A 22,395-nucleotide genomic window follows, 5' to 3' on the forward strand; every position below is an offset into this window, starting at 1 on the left:
TATTAGATTTCAAATTAGAACCTGTCTGGATTCTGATTCCAAAAGGTCCTCTGCCTGCTACTCCAGTGATGGTCAAGCTATAAAAATAGAATACACCATTGGGTAGTTGTGGACCTCTGAGACCAAATAATCCAGCGCATCTGAGAATGTGAAACTCACCACATCACCCCAGGATCCCCAGAAAACAATGCTGCTGGAATCTGACAACTCAGAGCTAAACACACTTGGAAGGTAATGCCATAATACCATCTGGCCCAAGAACGGCAAGTTTCAATACCCCAATGGCATCATGCAAGTGCTGAGCTTTGTCTGCAGGAAGTTTTGTGGCTCCTGACAGCTGCCCATCTCTGAGATGCAGCAGATCTGATCAGTGACTAGAGATTAATTACCAGCTTGGCATCTCAGCTCCCATTTTCTGTTGTTGTTTTTGTTTTTAATTAACCCAACCTTCTGAGGGAGAGAGCTGAGCCCAGACAGCCTTCTGTTTAACTTCCTTCATGGAAGAAATTGCTAATGGACAGTGCTAGGGCTGGAGTGATTATTGGATCCTTTACATGAATTCACCTACATAAATCATTCTGCAGAAACTCATTTGTCTTAACAAGTTCTTGCGTCAATGTTCTCTTTATTATCTCATCTTAGAAAGGCTTGCTAGCTCTTTCCAGACGCTCAGTCCGTTAAAGAAGAGGGCAGAATGAAGAAAACTGACTAAGCATACTAAAAAACTCCCATATGCTAGTGCACAAGTACTCTCACATTGTCTTTCTGCTTGTCTCTCTCTCGCTCGCTCTCCTAGTTTCCACTGCAAATCCAGACTGTAGTATCTTCCTCTGTGAATATTCCTAATGATTTAAATGGGAATACTTACAGCATAAGACACTAACATGGGTAAAAGTCTCACAGTCTAACCTTTAAGACGAAACATATAGCAAAATAAATGTTTTCCCTTTTGCTTATTTACGATGTATACAGACTGGCTCAGTGATTTCTCTTAAAAAATGGTCTCTCCCCTCCACTACCAGCTGCTTGTTTTTAAATTAGAAATATCAGCTCCTCATTGCTCCCTTTGCTGGAGGATCCTGACAGGTTTTTATTTTTAGAGGCACCAAATAATGTTATCAGCCGGGGCTGTGAGTCACCCCCTGCTGTGTAAAATGATCTCATCCCTTCAATTGGGAGAGCCACACCTCAGGTGCGACATCACTAATCAGATTCTCCAATGCTCTCTCATCAGTCTGCTCCAGGAAATTGGGGGAAGTGAGGACTTGACAGTTGTAATGCAGAAAACAAGCAGCAAAAAATAAAAACCCACTGGGGCTGGGAGAGGGGGAGGAGCAGAAGTATTTTCACATCAGAAACGAGCACTAAATGGCAAAGCTTTTTTAAAAGGTGCTTTATGATTCACTTTGAGCTTGTTCATAATGGAAATTGGAATGGCGCTGACTGTATAAAGGGACAGAATGGCCTGTATGGCAGCAGAATCTGTGCCCACTTGGTAGAACCCGCTACTGTGCCCGCTCACTGGTACTGCCAAAATATTGCTGATGGATGACAGCTGTGCCACTGCATGGGGGTTTACAAACCCCACAGGGACCTGCAAGGGTTAATATCCTGCTGTGAGCCCATTTTGCCCCACCCACCAGAGGAGCTACAAAGGGGCAGGCTGGTGGAGGAGGATAGGTCTGAGAGAAGCTGGACTGGAGTCTGGAACTGGTCTAGGATTGATGCTGATCAAACCTCCCTGGAGGGACTGTAGGCTGTGACAGGGAAATATTTGGTGGCACTTGGGGCCCTGCCAATAGTCAGCAATACAGATTGTTTGCTACTAAGATTGAAGTGCGCCCCCCCCCCCCCCCGCCCTTGTTGTTAGCTGTTCATCCAGCAGCTAAAAGTTTGTTTATACCTGTGTTTGTTGCCCATGGAGCCACTAGAATACCAAGGGGCTTACCCTCCTTTCACTTTCACCGGTTGAAGGGAAATCAGATTTATTGACTTCCATTGAATCAGGTGCATTAACTTCAGTGGAGTTACTCCAGACTCTACTCTGGGTAAGCAAGATGAGAATCAACCCACGTGTATCTGTATTCAGTTAATTCTGCAGAAAAACTGGCTTGGAGAGTGGTTTGACTGCTGTTTGGAAGTTGGTTTAAACAATCCTCCCTTGAAAGCCCTTACTAATTAAGCCTGGCTAAGAAAATCCAAGTGGATTCTTCAAAGCACGACACCCTATAGAGAAAGGAATTTACACCTAACAATCCAGTGTTGCAGAGTGCCAATCAGTCTTACTACCAAAAATATTTCTATGCCCAGCTACATGTGGAATTGCTAGGATTCCTCCACCATTGTAATCATGAGCTGTGTATTGACAGAGCACTGGCCAGAAATTACAGGGGTGAGTGGATTCTGTGTCAGTTTGAAGTACATGAATAGGAACTAGGAATATTGCAGGTGAATGGGCACAGGGCCATTAAGCAGCATTCCAATCTTGTAAAACAGGCCAGAAGTATTCTTGGTAGATGAATTTGGTATTAATTAGATTTTCTCACGGATGAACCTATTCTAACTTGGTACTACTGGAAACCATCAGGCTAAAATGACAAAGAACAGACTGTACAACTGGATGAAAAGTAGTTCCCTGGACAAGCAAACTTTGAAAACTGTTGGGGGGAGGGGGGTCAGTAACTAGTAATCAGTCCACACTCCTCATCTTGATGGGCAGGATAAAATTGAGCTGTCACTTCTCCAAATTCATACCAAGTTCTCTTTTATCCAAGTTCATATAGATGAAGTTGAAAAGCCTTTTCTGATGCATTTGGGAAACTTTTTTTTTCATAACTGATACGAATTTCAGTGCTTGGGAAAGTGAAAGATTAATAGCACTGGCTAGAGCCAGGCAGAACACAAGCAGGCTTCCCGTACGCAGGTCTGCCAATTTCTACTTGCAGCACTTCAGATAATCTAATCCTGAGCTACCACGCAGTTCTGCCAATGCACCAGAATTCTGCCAATGCACCATTCTGTGCTAGCCCCATCCTGGTCTCCCACCCAATTCTGACAACATACCAGAATCCTGGCCTGTGCCATTCCCTGCCACTCCAGTCTTGGTTCTCTACACAGTATTGTCAGGTTTCAGAGTAACAGCCGTGTTAGTCTGTATTCGCAAAAAGAAAAGGAGTACTTGTGGCACCTTAGAGACTAACCAATTTATTTGAGCATAAGCTTTCATGAGCTACTACTGCTGTTACCAACAGGAGAGTGGGTTTGGGGGCGGGGGGGGGGGGGGGGGGGGGGAGAAAACCTAGATTTGTGCTGGAAATGGCCCAACTTGATTATCATACACATTATAAGGAGAGTGATCACTTTAGATAAGCTATTACCAGCAGGAGAGTGGGGTGGGGGGAGAGAAAACCTTTTGTAGTGGTAAACACCCATTTTTTCATGCTTTGTGTGTATAAAAAGATCTTGTGTACTTTCCACAGTATGCGTCCGATGAAGTGAGCTGTAGCTCACGAAAGCTTATGCTCAAATAAATTGGTTAGTCTCTAAGGTGCCACAAGTCCTCCTTTTCTTTTTACAGTATTACCAATGCATCTCAGTCCTGATCTTCAGTAACTTCTCTTCCAGTTGTGAGTGCCCCACTCCCTCTGCATTTTTTTTTTAAAGCTAACTCAGAACTCTGAATTCATCTCATTGCTGTCCTGGAATATTATCTTGCTATGCCAATTCTGGACTTCTTTGGAGCACAGATTTCCAGTCCTACTAGAGTGTGGTTTGTTTACAGTGTATAGAAATACTCACCAGGGAACAGACTGAGATCACCAAAGTCTCTTTGGTTCAAATTCAAGGCAGATGCTCAATGAAGCCTGTAGAGGTGACCAGCCAATGCATGAACTTACTGTACCCCAAAGCTCTCTCCAGCTATCAGAGGGTAGAGGGAGCAGTGGAATGCCTGCTGGAGGTAGACAAAGCATGCCCCAGTTTCATTTTAAATATCCCCCATCCTGTTACTGTGGTAGCACCATCTTCAATGCCATGTGCTGAATATTTCTTTAAGGCTTATACTGAAACAAATATGTGGCTGCCTGGGATTTCACATTGGTCACTATACAGCACACCAGAACTTCACTGGAATGGCATGGAATGGAACCTAGATTCTCTTGCTCCAAAGGGCCTATCATTGAAGCTAAAGGAGAATCTCCACTAGCTGTTAGCAGTATAGGTTCTGTCACATGCAGTTGCACAGTTCTGATTCCATCCAGGAGAGGGAACTGGTTCACGTATACACTCTAGTCAGTATTTTACTCTCTCTGCCATCCCTTGCCCATGACAGTCTCACCTTGTCAGAAGCTCTTAATATACACTTTCTTGGAATTGGAATCTAATATCCAATCCTCCCCTTCTATCATAGGTTGTTTGTTTAAAAGGAGAGTCTATGCCACATAGCAGGATGCCCTTTTTCATATTCAAGCTTCTTCTGAGTCTGAGAAGCTCGCTCAACAGTAATTCCTGAGTCTGGCAATTTTTGTAGCAAAGATCTGTGAACAGGGCAGGGTGTTGATTTTGATGGATTAGAAACAGCATATATTACAAGTCAGTGAAATGTTAGCCCTTTTAAAATCCATTTTGTGAGGGGGTGGGTTCTCCCCCTCTGCCTTTTCTTACTGTTGTTGGCTAACTCACACAGATATACGTATGTGGGTGGGTGTGCACTTTCATGTGCATTACACACACACACACAAGATTTTATACCCTCCATACACACTCTGAGGACTTTACCCCCACCCCTGTGTACACACATTAATATACACTCATATGTGACTGATGTCCCATACACAGGTACGCATGACTTTACACAGACACACATCCACATTCCTGCTCAACTTTACACATACACATTCTCCTCCTCACACTTCCAGCCCTTCCGCAGGAATCCATCTGGGCTCTGGTGATGCAATTCTTTATGAAAAACGAACATATTGTCCTAAATTGTGCTGCAAGGGCCTCACACTAGTTCCAGGATAATGTCCATGCTACTGCCACCATGCTCACTTCTACCACCAAGACACTGTGGGCAGCACAGCATTTCGCTTATAATGCTGAACAGTCTCTTTGCAACTCCTTCTGCCACTGTATGGGTTACAAGCTTCCTGTTTTTTACCAGGGCCGTTTTAAACAAAGGGCAACTAAGAATGGCGAGATCTTGCCCCCCTTTCTGTTGCTTGGCTGTCAGATGTCACCCGCAATCCCAGCTGCCTCTCAAGCTATTCTCCACCTGAGAGATTCCAAAACAACAGCAAATGAAAGAAAGCCTTAATAATGATGCCAGCTAATGAAGGATAGAGGTGAGGGCCCAAACCTGTGAGGCCTCCTCCTGCAATGGGAGAGTTGAGGGCATGCAGTACTTCACAAGATCAATGCTGAGAGACAGAAAGAGATCCAAGAAAAATCCAAGGCATGCTTTTCAGCTCAAACTGAATGCAAAAATGGCTCCTGGCTCCCATTCCGGAGCTCTTCCTTGCCACCTTTGCTATTACCAAGACCATGCTCGGGCAAGGAAATCCCCACTGAATGAACCCATCTGTGTGAAAAGGCTTTTAATTAAAGTTGTAAAGGAATTTCTGTAACCCAACCCTCTCCCATGTGAGAGATTACGGCATAGGGTTACGTAAGAACCATGGGACCTGCCCATGAACCCAGCACTTAATGAACACCCTGGCAGGGATGGCATTAGCCCTGTGAGAATGGCAGGTTACAAGAAGACCCCTGTCCAAGGGGTTAATAACAGCTCACTGCTAATCAGACTGAGCTAATAAAATATGTCATGGCATCAATGCTATAATCACAAACAGGAGGGGCAGGAGATTGAGTGTTCTACTTATTACTGGAAATGCAAACCGCAATCCAGAATCCGTTAAGCCATGCGTTTCAGTCACGCAAGATCTCTCCTTGGCTAAGGCAGGGAAGGATGTGACAGTCCAAGTCTTTGATATTGCGAGCGTGACTCAATGCTGCATGCGCTGGTGTGCTTGTACTGGGGAACAGGGGGGATGGATGCAGTCGTCCACTGCATGGCTTTGCATTTGATTTTGGGTGCATCTCTGTGGCAAGGAGAAACTAAAGCTCACCAAGCTGTGGCTATTGAAGAATATGAACTGTCAGCTTGTTCACATGCTCAGCTGTGATAATTACTTTCTGCTTCTGTAACTCACTCGCAGCATCTAACTCAGTGGGAGGCTTTCCCTTTTACTCATGCAAGAAAAATGATTTTAGTGTGTGGCATGCCCTAGCCAGGCTATCTACAGTCAGGCCAGATTGAAACAGCAGAACTGATGTGGTTTTAAGCTACTCCCCTCTTGCTACCCATCGTCCCCTCTGACCACCTCTTGGCTCACCATTCTTGGTAACAAATCAGGCCATCATTAATATATATATATATTATCATCAACTCTTATTCAGTGATGTTCCATGCTATTTAGTACAAGCACTGGCTGCAGTCAGTAAATTCTGCTGGACATATGTGTAACATGCATTCATAGACCTAGGTACACAAGAGAATGCTTCTTTTATACTCAAACATTTATACTGTCCTTTTACACCCAAATTTACATCCACTCAACACCAATCCTTTTCTTTATTGTACTTGATTGACATAAGAAATGATAATAATGAACTGATGCTATGATCTTTGGGCCAAGTTCTAAGGTCCTTATTTAGACAAAAATCCTAACTTTAATCCACACAGGGAGTGAGCCAGGACTTCAGGATTTGACCCGATATTTTTCATACTATAGAAATTAATCACATACCATTTGAAGCTTTTTGTACTTTTTGTGTGTGTGTTCCCCTCATCTAGGTCTTTCTCTCATCTCATGGACCTTGGCATGCTGAAAGATGCTAGAGGAAAAGTTCAAATACTTGCCAGAATATTTAAATATGAATGCATGTGTGCTCTAATTGATTTGTAGACTTCAAGGCCACAAGGGACCATTGTGATAATTTAGTTTGACCTCCTGAAAAACAGGCCATAGAACTTCCCCAAAATGATTCTTAGGGTGTATCTTTTAGAAAAACATTAAATCTTGATTTTAAAATTACCAGTGACCGAGAATCCACAATGCCCTTTGTAAATTGTTCCAGTGGGTAATTACCTTCACTGTTAATATGTTACACCTTATTTCTAATGACTGTATTTGTCTAGTGCTTTTACTCCTGAAGGATCCCAAAGCTCTGTATAAAAGATAATACAGTGCATATACAGCCACCTCTGGTGTGAAACATGACAACTGGGTAACAACCCACAGCGATGTTACAGTTTAAGACTGGAAGTGAAGAACAATGGCCTGATTCTTCATTACTTTGTGCCTTGTTTAGTCATTTACCCCTGTGCAAAGATGGTGTAAAATGCTTTTCTGCTGATTTGGTAGCATTTGACACCCATTTTGCACTCATTTCACACAAGTATAAGTGACTCCTCGAGAAGCAAGGCAGTGGAGAATCAGACTCATTGTACCAAGTTCGAACTGTAAGGGGAATATAATTACAGTAGGCTAACTGTGCCTACCCCATTGGAATTTGAACAGGGCACCAGGACTAATACTCCTGCTCTCCAAATAAATGTCATGGGAAGGGCTGCAATTGCTTAGGGTCTCTGTTTTATGTCACATCTGAAAGGCAGCATTTCAAAATGCTGCCCCTGACACCATGCTGGGTCATTGGTTCAATACTGATTCAGAAGGGAATGCCAGCTACAGAATCGTCACTCCCCCAGCACTCTGGGTTTTTCTTGGACATATTCTGACCAAGCCAAAATGGATTAGCTTATGAGATCTGACAAGTTCCCAGCCTGAGGTGGTATGATCTACTGAAATACACCGGGCATATACTAGTGTGCTCCTCACTTAACTGGGGGCTTTGGTGGATAGTGGGATTACCTAAGGGCAGAGCCAGTACCAGTGAAGCGGTAATGTTAAATGTGTGTTGTCAATTATCTAACTTTTCACAGTGGTGTGTATCTAAGAAACCCCTGTAAAATTAAATTAAGAAAAAAAGAAAAACCCAGCAACTATATTAATGTATTATGAAGGTTAGAAATGTAAATGAACTAAAGGGTTGCACATTTCATTGCTTCTGTAGGCCAAGTTCACTGTACACACCAGGGGCTGCAAGCATCCTTCCATTACCTCCCACAAGCTCCCTGTGTGCTACCCTCCCATGCCCCTCTGTTCTGGGGACTCCCTTCAACCCCCCTTCCTTCCTCTTGCCTGGGGCTCTGTATATCCCCCATTTCACCCATTCCAAAGACCTCTGTGTTCCCCTCTATTCTCCCCTCTGTACTCCGATTCCTCCATACTGGGGTTCCTCATTCTCCCCTCTTGTCCCTCATTTCCACCTCATACTACAGCCCTGTGTTCCCTCCCTAACACCCTTTTGGAAGGGGCTCTGTGCATCCCCCATTCTCCTCCTGTAGCAGGGCTCCCTGTTCTAGCCACCCCTGTTCCATGTCTATGATGGGGTTTATAGACACCACACTAAGACTAAGGGAGTGATGGAGCAGTACTGGGACAAGTGGCCACTGCCCCTTAGTAGCTGCAGAGCATGCTCCAAATAGGGGACCTGCTAAAAAAGGGACTCGGACAGGCAAACAGGGAGAGTGAAGGAGAGGCTGTCTGCTGGGAAGAACTCAGTTTGCAGCTTCTGGGACAGAGTGATCAACAGGAGAAGGGTCTGGACTGTAGGTAAGACCCAACTGGGAGGCCAGGGGCCTGATTCTTTGCCCTCCTCTGCTCCCTGACAAGGGAGACTAACTGGACACTGAGAAGCAAGCTGGAAAGTATCCATTTGACCTCTTAAACTGCTGAGGCTGATTGGGAAGCCTCTGCTAGGGAGGGGCAGAGTGCTGTGACCATGCCCCAAATGGAAGAGTGAGACGGGAGGTAGGAAGTGGCCCAAGAGAAGCTGGTCTGGTCTATGAGCAAGAGGGGATTGAGACACTTCTCACTCTTTCTGCCTTGGTCCCTGGGCTGGGAGCCAATGGAAAGGGAGAGCTTGGATACCCCTACCTTCCTCACCCTGCAGCTGGCTGGGAGAACCCAGGGCGCACTGGGAATGACCGACCGTAATTTGGCTGCTAGGCCCATGGATTGTCCGGCAAGGCCATCCAAAGAGGTTGGGGACTGTTGAGCCATGACCTGCAAGTCCCTAAGTGAACCCCCCACCATTCCCTCTTTTCCCATGCCAGGGTTCTGTGTGCCCCATATACCTCATTCCTCATTTCCCCCTCCCCCACCCCATGGCCCTGCCATCATTACTTCTCTTTCTGTCTGGGGGAGAAGACCTTCAGGATGTCAACACAGTAAATTCAACTGGAGGATGGGCAGGGATGAGAATGATAGGGGTGGTTGTTATGCAGGAGAGTGTTAATAGGTGCTATCAACATAAGATGACTACTGGTGCATCCCCAGAATATGAGATGTCTCTGCCCCCACCTGCATAAGCTCACCTGTGGGAGCCCATCCCAGCCTGCGTGACTCCACACAGAGGCATCATCTCCGCTGGTGTCCTCATGTGTCCACAGTCATCTCCTCTCCTTTTCATCAGAGAAACTGTCACACCCTGATGGCTCCCTCCCTCAAAGGGTCCCCTGGGGAAGGCAGATCAGCATTGTGTATTGCTAATGCTGTTGCAAGCATTGCAGGGTATTTTGGAAAGTGTCACAGGTGTGAGTAAGTGTGGAATGGAGGATTCCTTTGCAGGTGGCAAGAGGCCGGGGGGGAGGGATGTCGGAAGAGAGCAGAAAACAGGTTAACTCCACGCTCCTGCTAGGCCCGAAGATAGGACGCTGACTCCAGCCAACTCAAGGCCAGGGCACACATCTGACTCTCTGCTGACTGCCAAGAAAGAGGGGAGCCCAGAATCCACTGAGCAGCTGTGAGAAAGAAAAACCCAACTGCACAGACCTGCACGGTGGTGAGGCCAGCAAAGAAGAAAACAAGGTCTAAAACTGCAAAGATTAAAAACACCGGCAAGAGGGGGAGCCAAGCCTTGCGTTCCTGAAGCTGGGGTCTTTTGAAAAAGCAAAAGACACCATGGAAAGCCGGTTTGGACTGGCACAGAGGGCATCAGGAGAAGAGGTCCCTGAACGAAGCACCCCACCCCCACCCCTCCCAAGGAGCCTGGAACTTAAAACCCTCCTAAAAGCTGAAGCAACTTAAAGATCACAGTGGACACCGGACGACCTGGGCCCAGGTCAGAACTCCCGTCCACTCTTCCCCCTCTTCTGCTTACACTACACCCAGGCTTGGCCAGCCTCGGGTAGAGAGTGTGTAATTATGAAAGTGTGTTAGGGCTCGGGGCACTAATGCTTTCTTCCTTCCTCTAAGTAACATGGGAAGCACCCATCACGCTCCGCTGTTATTTTATTATTTTATCAATAAAGCTTTAAAATTTAGACACTTGGTGTGTTATGTCAGCTCCTCCCTTAACAATCCTGTGGCCTCAGCTTAATCACCTGATGCTTCAGGCAGATTGGTAACAAAAATTTGTCATAAAACCCATGTCCGCTGCCAAGTCCCTACCGGACAGGGACAGCGCTCCACAAAACTAAGAGTGTCCGGCTTTAAAAGGGACAAATGGCTTCCCTACGCCTATAGGCCAAACGTTGACAATTACAGACGTGGTTGAAGCTGCTGGGTCTGCTAACCAAATGCCAGGAGCTCCATGTGTCCCCCATTTCTCCCTTTTGGTTTTTCCAATTTCACAAAAATCAACAGGGTTTAGTCCATTGATGCCAAGATCCCACATACCCTGAAATCTTGCAACTGATCAAATGTGGCATTCAAAAGTTATCGTGTTACATCCAGACAGAAAAATGTCATCACTGGTGCTGGATATGAGGCAGGGGAGTATCTGCGTGTGCAAAGGGCCATTAAGCACCCTCCCCCTTTTTAAACATGAAGGCCATGCCCCCTTGCTTTTGAGAACCTGATCTCAACAGGGTCACAAGCTGAGTGGACTGTTAAGGCCAATAAGTGTCTTTTTACTTGTTGGGCTGTCAACAATACATGCTGGGTTGTGGGGAAGGGGTGGCACATAGATCCCCTGCCACATGAGGAGAATGAGGGACTGTGGTATCGGGGGAAGGGAGAAATGCGGAGGGCAGGGGAGGAAGTGGTGAATGGGGGATACATAGAGCCCCTGACCTGAGGAAGGGGTTTGCAGAGAGTCCCTGAAACAGAGTGGGATGGGAGGTAATGGAAGGATATGAACAGCCCCTGGTGTGTGCAATGAGATCAGCCTACAGAAGCAATGAAATGTACAGCCCTCTAGTATGGACAAAGCAAGTTGTACTTTAGCACATGCTAAGCTAAGAGTTGGAGCCTAAGGTTCACCTTGCCCAGCTAACACATGTTAAGATAGGTTTCAGAGTAACAGCCGTGTTAGTCTGTATTCGCAAAAAGAAAAGGAGTACTTGTGGCACCTTAGAGACTAACCAATTTATTTGAGTATAAGCTTTCGTGAGCTACAGCTCACTTCATGTTAATATAATACTTAGTCCTGCCATGCGTGCAGGGGACTGGACTAGATGACCTCTTGAGGTCCCTTCAAGGCCTATGAATCTATAAAAATACAACTTTTCCTGTCTTCTCTAGTGTTTTAGAATGTGTTAGTTAAAACACATTTCAAGTATAAATCTTTTGTCCTCATCTAGACAAGACTTTAGAGCTTGTAGGCCTGATTCACCAGTGCAATACTCCAGTTTTATGCTGTTGATGGAATTATACTGGTATAAAACTGGAGTAATGCAGTGGTGTGTAAGAGAGTGCAGTTGCTTCCCGAACTGATGCTGGCTTTCTTTTAGTGTTGCAAAAACAACTTGAAATGGGGAAAAGCTGGCTTTAGACTGGGAGCTTTCACACTATTTTTAAGAGATGCAGTTACAGAAAAGCTGTCTGGATGGAGCACGCAGATTTTTCAGAACTGTTGGTGTGCTATGCTGATGAGTCATAAGCTGCAGTTCATGATCACCATTGAGAGTGTGCTAGGCACTGTACATTCACATAACAAAAACCTGATTCTTGCCCTAAAGAGCTTATACACATCCCTGTTCAAACATGCATATGCTTATCAATATGTTAGATTAGGATACTGAGTCAACTCCTTTCCAGCTCCTAGCACAATAGGATTCTAATCCATGACTGAGGCTCCTAAGTGCTACTACAATGCAAATAATATATAATAATAATGCAGGAAATAACCAGGATTCCTGAACTTTCTAGCCATGTGGAAGCCATGATAACTAGGGATATAACGGTGGAATAATATTTCCAAAGTGAGCAAGTGTGATGGGGAAGATATCTCTGCATCCAGCTTGTACAAAGAGCTCCTATCTTGGCAGAAATGAAGGGCCAGTAGCCAATGACAATGCAGCTATGTAGGGGGCTCAGAGGGAGAGATCAAACCCTTCCTGCTTGAGTAACACAAAAGAATCCTCGGGAGAATCTTGAAAACAATTGACTCTGACATCTTAAGTGACTGAGTGAGAAGATGTACAAAGAGGTTGGTAAATTAGCAACAACTTGAATTAACTTGCTCTGATGGTGCTGCAGATTTTAGTCCCAGAAAGAACACAAGGCCACAGTATGATCTCAGAAATGCCTACGCAAATCTAGAGTAACTTCACTGAAGTAATTCCAGATTTATACTGGAGTGAAATCAGAATCTTGCTCTCAGAGTTATTAGGCTGGTACAAACTACGCTTTACCCCAGTGCAGAAGGTCCACACTAAGGAGTTGCATTGGAGTAGCTACACTAGTGCAAAACCCCTCGGGGTAGACAAGGCTTTGGGAGAAGCTTTTGGTATGTGGTCTGTGAATGTGAACTGGGTACAGCAGGTTTGGTTCCATAATTACAGGAGAGAGGAGGAGAAATCTGAAAAAAAAATGGAGATGGGCCCTATATTTGAATAAATGTACATAAGGATGGCCATACTGCGTCAGACCAATGGTCTATCTAGCCCAGTATTCTGTCTTCTTACAGTGGCCAATGCCAGGTGCTTCAGAGGGAATGAACAGAACAGGTAATCATCAAGTCATCTTCCCCATTGCCTATTCCCAGCTTCTGGCAAACAGAAGCTAGGGACCTGCCTATCCTGGCTAATATAGATGGACCTATCCTCTGTGAACTTATCTAGTTTTTTTCTTTAACTCTGTTATAGTCTTGGCCTTCACAACATCCTCTGGCAAAGAGTTCCACAGGTTGAATGTGTGTTGTGTGAAGAAATACTTCCTTTTGTTTGTTTTAAACCTGCTGCCTATTCATTTCATTGGGTGACCCCTAGTTCTTGTGTTATAAGGAGTAAATAACATTTCCTTATTTACTTTCACCACACCAGTCAAGATTTTATAGACCTCTATCATATCCCCCCTTAGTCGTCTCTCTTCCAAGATGAAAAGTAATGTAATGGGAATGGGTTTCACTTGCCTCCCATGACCAAACCCACATTTACCCAAAAGGCTCATCTGAGAAGGTACCATGAGGACTTTCTCATTTGAGCAGGATAGTGTGAGCCACCTTGAAGATGCACCTCCGAATGGACTAGAAGTAGAAAGCAGAAGAACTAGATAGAAACATCTTTTCTAAGGAAAAACTCAGAATTTGAAGGAAAAAAATCCCGAAATGAGTCAAGGCCCTAATACTGCAAGAGTAGCTAAGATCTGCAATGTTTTCATGCCTGTAGTTTTCTCCTGTCCTTGAAAGTAAAGCAGTTTTTTGTTCTGTTTCAATCTCCCTCATGAAGATTATAGCAACAGCTTATCCTCCTGCTAGGTCCCTAGTCAACAAGGGAAGAGACACTCCCCCAACCTCCTATGTGAAGCCATGGGAAAGAAGGGGCTCCATTTGGCTGTTAAATTCTTCCTTAGATGCCCAGTGAGCCTGAGAAGCAATTTTCCAACTGTTTATAACTTACTGTTTTCAAGACATGGCTAGGAGACTATTTCTTAGGGAGAACCAGCCCCATAACAGGTCATCAGATTTGGAGGTGTTATTCAGCCATTTTGAGTTATTGATGAGCAAGTAAAACAAAAAAAAATCTCCTTTTTTTTTCTCAACTAGAAAATTGTGTGTGGGATGGTGGGTGTTGTCACTTTTTCTACTCACAATCAGTTGAAGGGTTTTTTTCCCCTCAAGATTTCATACCCCTGTGTCAGATGAGACCAATCATAGAATGTTTCAGTCTCACCTAAGAAAGTTATAACTTAAGAGCATGTGAAAAAAGGGGGTAAGCAATGAACATAATCTTAGCTTTTTCTCCCAGCAAAAGCTATAACAATAATTCCTGAATATGCAACAGGATGATGGTTCACATGCAGTAGGTAAAGAATATAAAGGTATACCAAATGTGCAAAAATATGTCTTTATAACCCTACAGAAACAAACCTCCTACAGCCCTAAATTATAATACCATTAAAAAAGTTACAAACCTATTACATGAAGAATCTGCACAATGTTGCTTAATGGCTTTTCCATTGTTCACTGTTATTTCTGTGATGCATTGCTATCTATTGCTATTGTCAGCACTCAAGAGAAAATGTCATTTAAACATTGTGTATGTTTGTGTATGTGAACACACACATGCACACACAATCTGCAGCAGATCCTCAGCTGGCGTAAACTGGCATAGTTCCATTCAAGTCAATGCAGCTGTGCTGTTTTATACCAGCTGTGGATCTGCTTTTCTGTGTATAAAAATAGAAACTAAATACCGTCACTTTGATCTTGGTCATAAATGAACACTAATGTACATTCAAACACATTCTCATGCACACATGTATGCATGCCCACTTATATACACACAATCATCTTACTAATTATGACAATAAATTTATGCTGCTTCCTTAACTGGAGCTTTTAAGAATACTTAGCTCTTACCTAGTGTTTTTCATCTCTATGTCTTCAAGTGCTTTACAGCAGAAAATAAGTATAATTATACCCATAAATAGGTGAAGTGATTTAGTAGGTCATTGGCAGAACTGGGGATAAAGTTACATCTCTTGATTCCAAGTCCAGTACCCTAGCTCAGGAGTTCTCAAACTTTTTTTTGCTGGGACCCCCTTTGAAAACATTTCAGGCTGTTATTACCCCTTCCCCCATATCATGCTACCCTTACTTCTGCGCTGCTGCTGGTGGCGGTGCTGCTTTCAAAGCTAGGTGGCTGGAGAGCGGCAGCCACTGGCAAGGTGCCCAGCTCTGAAAGCAGTGCAGAAGTAAGGATGGCAATACTGTGACCCCCCCCCTACAATAGTCCTGTGACCCCCTTTTGAGTCAGGACCTCCAGTTTGAGAAACACTGCCCTGTTGGATATTGCCTCCCGAACTGAGCCACACTGCAGAATAAATTCTATAGCCAAGATTCACATCTTCCTATCCAAGGTTTCACTGAGCACAACAGCCACATCTGGAGGGAATGCTAGAATACTATTAACTTAGCTTGTGTTAGGCTACAGATCTTTTGGGGGAAAAATACATATTTTCCGGAGTTTACATGAAAGAAATTGGAGGAAAAAAGCCACAGTGCAACCTCATTTTAATCTGACCTCATAAATGATTCCTTCCCCTTTTGCTTATTTATTCTTCGTATTCTTCTACGGCCATGGATCACAAGCTACTGGTAATTTTATAACAAATGAAATATTTTTCTATCTGTTGCACAAAATACATTTCTGGCTTTCTATAGTGTTTTTCCTAAGGGGGAAATCAAAGAAGGTTTCTTACCAGAGATAAAGAGAGAGAAATAAACCATAGCTGAACTCAGAAACAAAGAGAGAAAGAGCAACATAGCTAGGGAGACACAAAGAAAATAACAGGCAAAACAGCAAGACAAATTAAAAAAAAAAACAAAACAGGGGAAGCAAACCAAACAAGAAGCAGAAAGATTAAGATAGACAGCAGAGCTCTTTTCAGACTCTCTCTTGCACTAGGATTTCATGGCACGCAAAAACAATCAAAGGAGCAGGATCTGGATAGGCAAAGTGTCATTGCAACCTGGTATGTGTGTGCATGTGTACAGGCATGTATTTTTGAACCACTAGTGAGAAACTGAAATGAATAAAACCGCAACCCTGCATAGATGATAGTCTCATGACCTGGCATGCTGCTAGGTCTAGGAGTAAATTTCTGAGCTCTGACTAACTCTGACCCATACCTCAGTTAACTTTGCATACAGTGCATGTAAAAACATGTATAATCATTGCATAATGTAAATACCATCTCAAATGCACCCACAGACTCTATCTCTAGGTTATAAAAACAAGGATTAACATTATACAAATTCAATTATTTATAAAGTGTGTGTGTGTGAGAGAGAATACACGAATGAAGACTAATTTTAACCCACAAAAACCAAGACACTGGACTATCAGTTGTGCCACTGAGTATAGTAGGAATCTCAGCACAGCGAGTGACCTTCCATACCACATCTGCTGCAATGCACAGGCACAGCAGAGAGGGTTATATGAATGGAATGGGTCCCCAAATGGTACCATTACCTGGCATTGATGTAGTGTTTCTTGCTAAAATGTACACTGTACCATTAGCAGTCACTGATGCAATGCGCCTCTGGCCAAGATTACCCATGGTTCTGCTAGCTTCTGGCCAGTATTTCCTGCCTCACCATTAGCAGGAATTGATATTGTGATCTTCTGGTTGGTATTTTGTGTGGCTTCATTACTGGCCATTGAGACCCTGTCTTAGCAGGAATTCCCAATGGTTTCATGAACAGACATATTCACCCTTTCACTTTGGACAAGATTTTATTTTACAACATTCCCAAGCAATAAGGGATTAACCCTTTTGTTTGTGATTGGATGGCAGTAAAAATGTTGCCCATGAGCCCACTCCTCCTAAAGATGGGAAGTAAAATTGTGCCCTAATCCTGTGTCTGCGTAGGAAAGTGATACCAAAAGAGCCAGACCAACAAAAAGTTCAATTATATGCAAGAATGCACTGAGCGCACAATCTACGTGATCAGAGAGCATCCAACTGGCTGTAACAAAACATGTAGCTGAGTGCAATCGAAACCAAAATAGAAGAAGCCGGTCTGCATCCCATGCCCATCTTCATTTGCCCACTGGATGTTGTCTGGTATTTACCGTACCTTAGGCCATGGCCTCTCCTGTCCATAGGTCAGTACATCACTGCCATAGGCACTGACACCTTGTCCTTCTTATTGGGATTGCCTTTGACATCATTTCTAGGCACTGACTGCCTGTCCCCCTGGCCAGGATTTCATAGAGAATCATTACTTGCAGTTGCTTCCCTGGGTATGTCTACAATGCAATTAAAACCCTGTGGCTGACCCATGCCAATTGACTCCGGCTCACAGGGCTTGGGCTAGGGGCTGTTTAATTGTGGTGTAGACATTCGGGCTCAGACTGGGGCGCAGGCTCTAGGACCCTGCAAGGTGGGAGGGTCTCAGAACTCAGGCTGCTGCCTGAGCCTTGATGTCTACACTGCAATTAAATAACCCCTTAGCCCAAGCCCCGCAAGCCCGTGTGTGTCAGCTGGCATGGGCCAGTCACAAGTATTTAATTGAAGTGTAGTCATATCCCCTGGGTCCCTGGTTGGTACTTCCCATGATTTCATTACTAGGCACAGATACTTTCATGTGCTAGCATTATTAAAGCACTAATGCCAGTCCAGCCCTGCCTCCGGGATTTCTTTCCAGGGAATGGCACTCTGTTGCTCTGGCATGGGTTTTGTATGGTATCAATTCCACAAATTCAGGTGCTGGCTCTGTGACTGGGATTGCCCATGGCATCATTGCTAGGCATTCAAACTCTATTCTTGCAGCTAGGATTTCAAATGGTATTGTTTCTGGACATGGACTCTTTGTCCCTATAGCAGGTATTTCTCATGGTATTGTTACCAGCCATTAACTCCAATCCCTTTGTCTGGAATTTTATGTGGTGTCATAACCAGGCACTGGTGCAGATTTTACATGATCATTCAATTCATTTCATACTGTGGATTTTTGGAACCATTACGGATATACCTTAAAATGGGATATAGATAGCCTCAAATAGTTTATTTTCATTTTCCTCCCTCTTGAGCTATTTAGTCAAATTAAATGTTGTTCTTAAAATGTCTGTGAGCTTTTCTACATCGGGGCTTTAGCCATCAATGTAGCTGCGGTGATGTAACTCTCTACCATCTGAAACTAGGGTAAGCCACATTGCTGCAAGTCACTGCTTACACATCTACAATAGGTTTTGCATTAGGGCAATACCAGTGCAGCTAAAGCAGTGGCTCAAACCCCAATGTAGTCAATCTCTGAGACAGTTAGTGCATTTCTTCTGCATTTCATCCCCAAAATGAAATGCATGGGGATTTGTGGTGTGCAAGGAATGCAGGATTATTGCAGTATTTTTATTATTTTTACTGGTGCAATGCGCAAATATGGCAAAATATGTTAATAGTGATAATAAACCCACAAAATTTACAGTAATTAATTGAAATCAGTGGGATTTTGTCTAATGCCTTTACCCTGGAGATAATCCATAAAAAGAACATTAATGCATAGTTTAAAAAGAAAAATTATGGAAAGCAGCACTTCTGCATATGCAGTAGCTTCATTTTAAAGTTACGTAATTAGGCTTTTTAAATTAAACAAAAAATGTAGCACATGGCCTCTGTCCATAGCAAAGACTAAGTGGGTGTAACATCTAGCTCTCTCAAACCATGTCTTAGAATCATAGAATCTCAGGGTTGGAAGGGACCTCAAGAGGTCATCTAGTCCAACCCCCTGCTCAAAGCAGGACCAATCCCCAATTTTTGCCCCAGATCCCTAAATGGCTCCCACAAGGATTGAACTCACAACCCTGGGTTTAGCAGGCTGATGCTCAAACCACTGAGTCTTCTTTATTACAGGGTAAGATAAAACTACCCATCTGATACATCCCAACAAAAAATAAAATAAAACTGGTTTCAGCTCAGTGCAAATCCAAATAGTTTATAAACCCTTGGAAAATGTGGTTTTGTAAAACTTGTACCATGAGATGCTTCTTGCAGGAGAGATGGTCTTGTGATCCAAACATAGAGCTGAGATTCAGCTGAACCAGGTTTTGTTCTGGGCTGTGTCACAGGCATCGAGTGTGATGCTGGGTAAGTCACTTTGTGTCTTTGCTTCACCCTGCTTCACATAAACAGGGATAATAACTCTGCCTCAGATTAATATATGTAAACTTCAGTGAGATCTTTGGATGGAAGATTCTATAGATGTTCAAAGTATTTGTATCACAATTTATAATTATTCTTTATATGACAAAGGACTTTGCCACCTAAGCAGTAGGAGCAAATTCTGCAGTCCTTACTCAGGCACAGCTCCCATTGGGGGAATTTCATTTGTGTAAGGACTGCAGGATTTGACCCATTTAGACTCAAGAGGCCAAATTAATTTCTGCTGGATTTCTCTGGTACATACAATGAAGCATCTCAAGGGACTAGCAATGAAGGGTGTTCTTCTGATAAAGATAAGGAGGAAGAATTATACCCAGTACATTTGGGGATACTTTAGAATGGTCTCTTAAGACAAGAGGTTGCCTAATAAGGGTGATCTGAGGCATGCTAATTTGGGAACCTGTATTTCTGCGGCAACACATTCCAGAATGACTGACCTTATTTTTTGTTTTTAAAGCAGTAATTGAGGCACTTATGCAATAGACTCCTAGGTAGAAAGAGATATATCCCACAGGATAATAATCAGACTAATTCCTGCTGAGAAATATCTATGTAAATCTTTTCTCCTACCTCTCCTTTCATAGGTAAGGTCTGCATTGACGTTCTCACTGACATGCACCAGCAATTAACTGTCCTCTGCATACCTGATGAATTCCCCCCCCTTTCCAGAGAAAAGTTTGGAATGCACAGATTTTTTTATTTAAAATGTAGATTTTTTTTTTTTACTGCTGAGAAGAAAAATAATAAAATGAATGACCCCAAACTTTATTAAAAACAAAGGGCCTGTGTTTTTCTGCAGGCCCCTTGAGGTCAAGATGGATAGTCACTTGTCTAAAAGCTTAGCTGTTCACTTCCATCCAAGGTTTATGGTGAGCTGGCTCATGAGGGATCTCAACCATGGCCCAAAATACGAGAGACCTCTGGGTTGTGCCTGAGGTGGGAGGGAGCATTACAACTGTATTTAAACAAGCTGTCTGGGCCCTTCAGTTTTGTGACAAACTGATGAAGTTCCACTGTTAGGCAATAACTGACCTGGTACTTCTTTTAAATCACTTTAAGCCCTGCTTCCATCCATCACATTCCTATAAGATCTGATTTCTGTTCCATTTAGAGTGGCCATTTTCTCTCCTGATTATTATTCAGGTCTTACAGTCCTGGTCAGAAAGACCAGGGGAGGGAGAGGAAATTTAAGAGAACATTGGATTTTAGCATTTATAATATGGCAATACCATGACTGGGGGTATGGGGGAAGGAAGGAGGTGAAAAATCTTTGCTATCTAGGGTCCTTTCCACACACCATGTCTTCTGAATCAAATTTCCGCTATTGTTGCGTAAAAGCTCAAATGCAACTCTGAAGTTGGCCAATTGGATCTTAGTGAATACTAGGCACGCTGTCAAAAGGAAGTGAAAGATCCTCCACATTCAAGATGCCTTTAGATTAGATTTTGTTGTCTCTTTGATTTCCCTCTAGCATTTGCAGAGGAGAGAGGATGAAACCCAGTGTACCTAATCAATAAAAGACAATGAACCTGCTAAAGTGAGGAGTTTAGACCTTTTTCAATCTCATAAATTTCTTTTTATACAAAGATTTTGGTTTGCCTAAGATATAGGAGGAAATAGAAGCAGGCTATTTTAATCCTCCTGAGTGAAGAGAGCTTCAGGGATTGCTATGTTATCCCTGGCAGCAGTCCTGATTTTTCACAAATCACTGTGTATGTGTCAGAGATCAGCAGTGTCCTTAATGCTCCTCAGCGTGTGCAGTTTGATATGACATAATAAGAAATTTACAGGATTTTTTTCCCCAAGCAAACCCCACTGCAAAAATGCAAGGTTTATAAAGGAGATATTCAGACTTGTGCATTGAAACTGACTCTTCAATCTGTCTAATGACGTATGTGAGAAACTATATTCAGATGAAAGGAAAACCTTGCCAATGTTATGTACCTAATATTGGCTTCACTGCAGGGATTCACTGTTCAAAAACAATGCGCTTGATTCTGCACTTATATGGGTTTCACAGTGGTGTAACTCCACTGAATTTATTCTGAATTTACAGTAGTATACAGGAGAACAGAATCTGTTCCTATGTGTTTTTAAATCTTCTTACAATGCATAGTGAATAAGGGCCCGCTCCTGCAATGGTTTACTATCCAGCATAGCACTTACTACCATGAGTATTGCCACTGAGCTCAGTAAGTAGGGTTTTCAGGATTGAGCCTGCAAATTATAAGCTTTTGGTGCGAAAAGTATATTGTACATATAAGGTGCGATATAAATTACTTTAATTGTCATTTCTGCATCACTTCTAACTTAGTCATGAGCCAGACCCTCAGCAGGTGTAAAGCACAGAGAATATAGCCTCATGTTTCTAACTGCCCTTCTGTATTCAAAACAAACACAGCAAGGAAGGGTTCCTTTTCTGGAAAAAGAGGGAGAAAAAAACATGATCTGGGCTCAGAACTGTGCTGAGGAGGATCTTTTTTGCTTCAACAACATCAGGAAGAAACGGATACACTTTAATCTAGATGAGAAACAGTTTTGGTTTTACCATCAATGTGAGCTTCTTTGTTATATGCCATAGGCATATAAGCATTCTACATGCTCTTTCTTCTGTTCCTAAATTTACTTACTCTGACTTTTGACCAGAAAAGACCCTGCTGTTTCCAAACCACCTAAGTAAAGGCAGATCAGATATCTAGCTCAGTTGTAATTGCAAGCTGGTGAGCTGATGGGACTTACTGGCTGCATAAAGCAGAAAATTTAACTCTCCAGTATTATTCTCTTTTGGTGTTGGACTGCTAGTCCTTGTATACTATCCGTACACACACATATCATTATTAGCATTCAGTATTAGTATTCATGCTATCTCTGTTAGGCCAGCAAAAAATACTTTCTCCCTTTAAAAAGCTGGACAGGTGACAGACACTTCTGGGGGGGGGGGGAAGGGGGGCTCTAAACCCAGAAAACTGAGATGGGCACCCTAAATATCATAACTGGATAACATCTATGTTTATGTGTATGCATAGTCCTGATATGTAATATACTAAGGCACCCCCACAGGTGAGAAAATCCCCTCTGTGTCAGACAGGGACGCTTTTTTTCCAGCGACCAGCCGCACAAGCCTGATGAAAACAAATCCTGCCACACGGCCGCCGCTGTCCTT

General features: G+C 43.3%; 2 protein-coding genes across 7 annotated transcripts in view; one reads left to right on the plus strand and one right to left on the minus strand.

Annotated features, from left to right (window-relative positions):
* The window catches only part of IQSEC3 (IQ motif and Sec7 domain ArfGEF 3), a 123,457-nt gene that overhangs the window by 100,057 nt on the left and 1,005 nt on the right, over window positions 1–22,395 (minus strand). The window lies entirely within an intron of this gene.
* Window positions 1–22,395, plus strand: part of LOC142071164 (uncharacterized) — a 98,451-nt gene that overhangs the window by 59,073 nt on the left and 16,983 nt on the right. The window lies entirely within an intron of this gene.

Source organism: Caretta caretta, chromosome 1 (genome assembly GCF_965140235.1).
Source record: "Caretta caretta isolate rCarCar2 chromosome 1, rCarCar1.hap1, whole genome shotgun sequence".
NCBI classification, from domain to species: Eukaryota; Metazoa; Chordata; order Testudines; family Cheloniidae; genus Caretta; species Caretta caretta.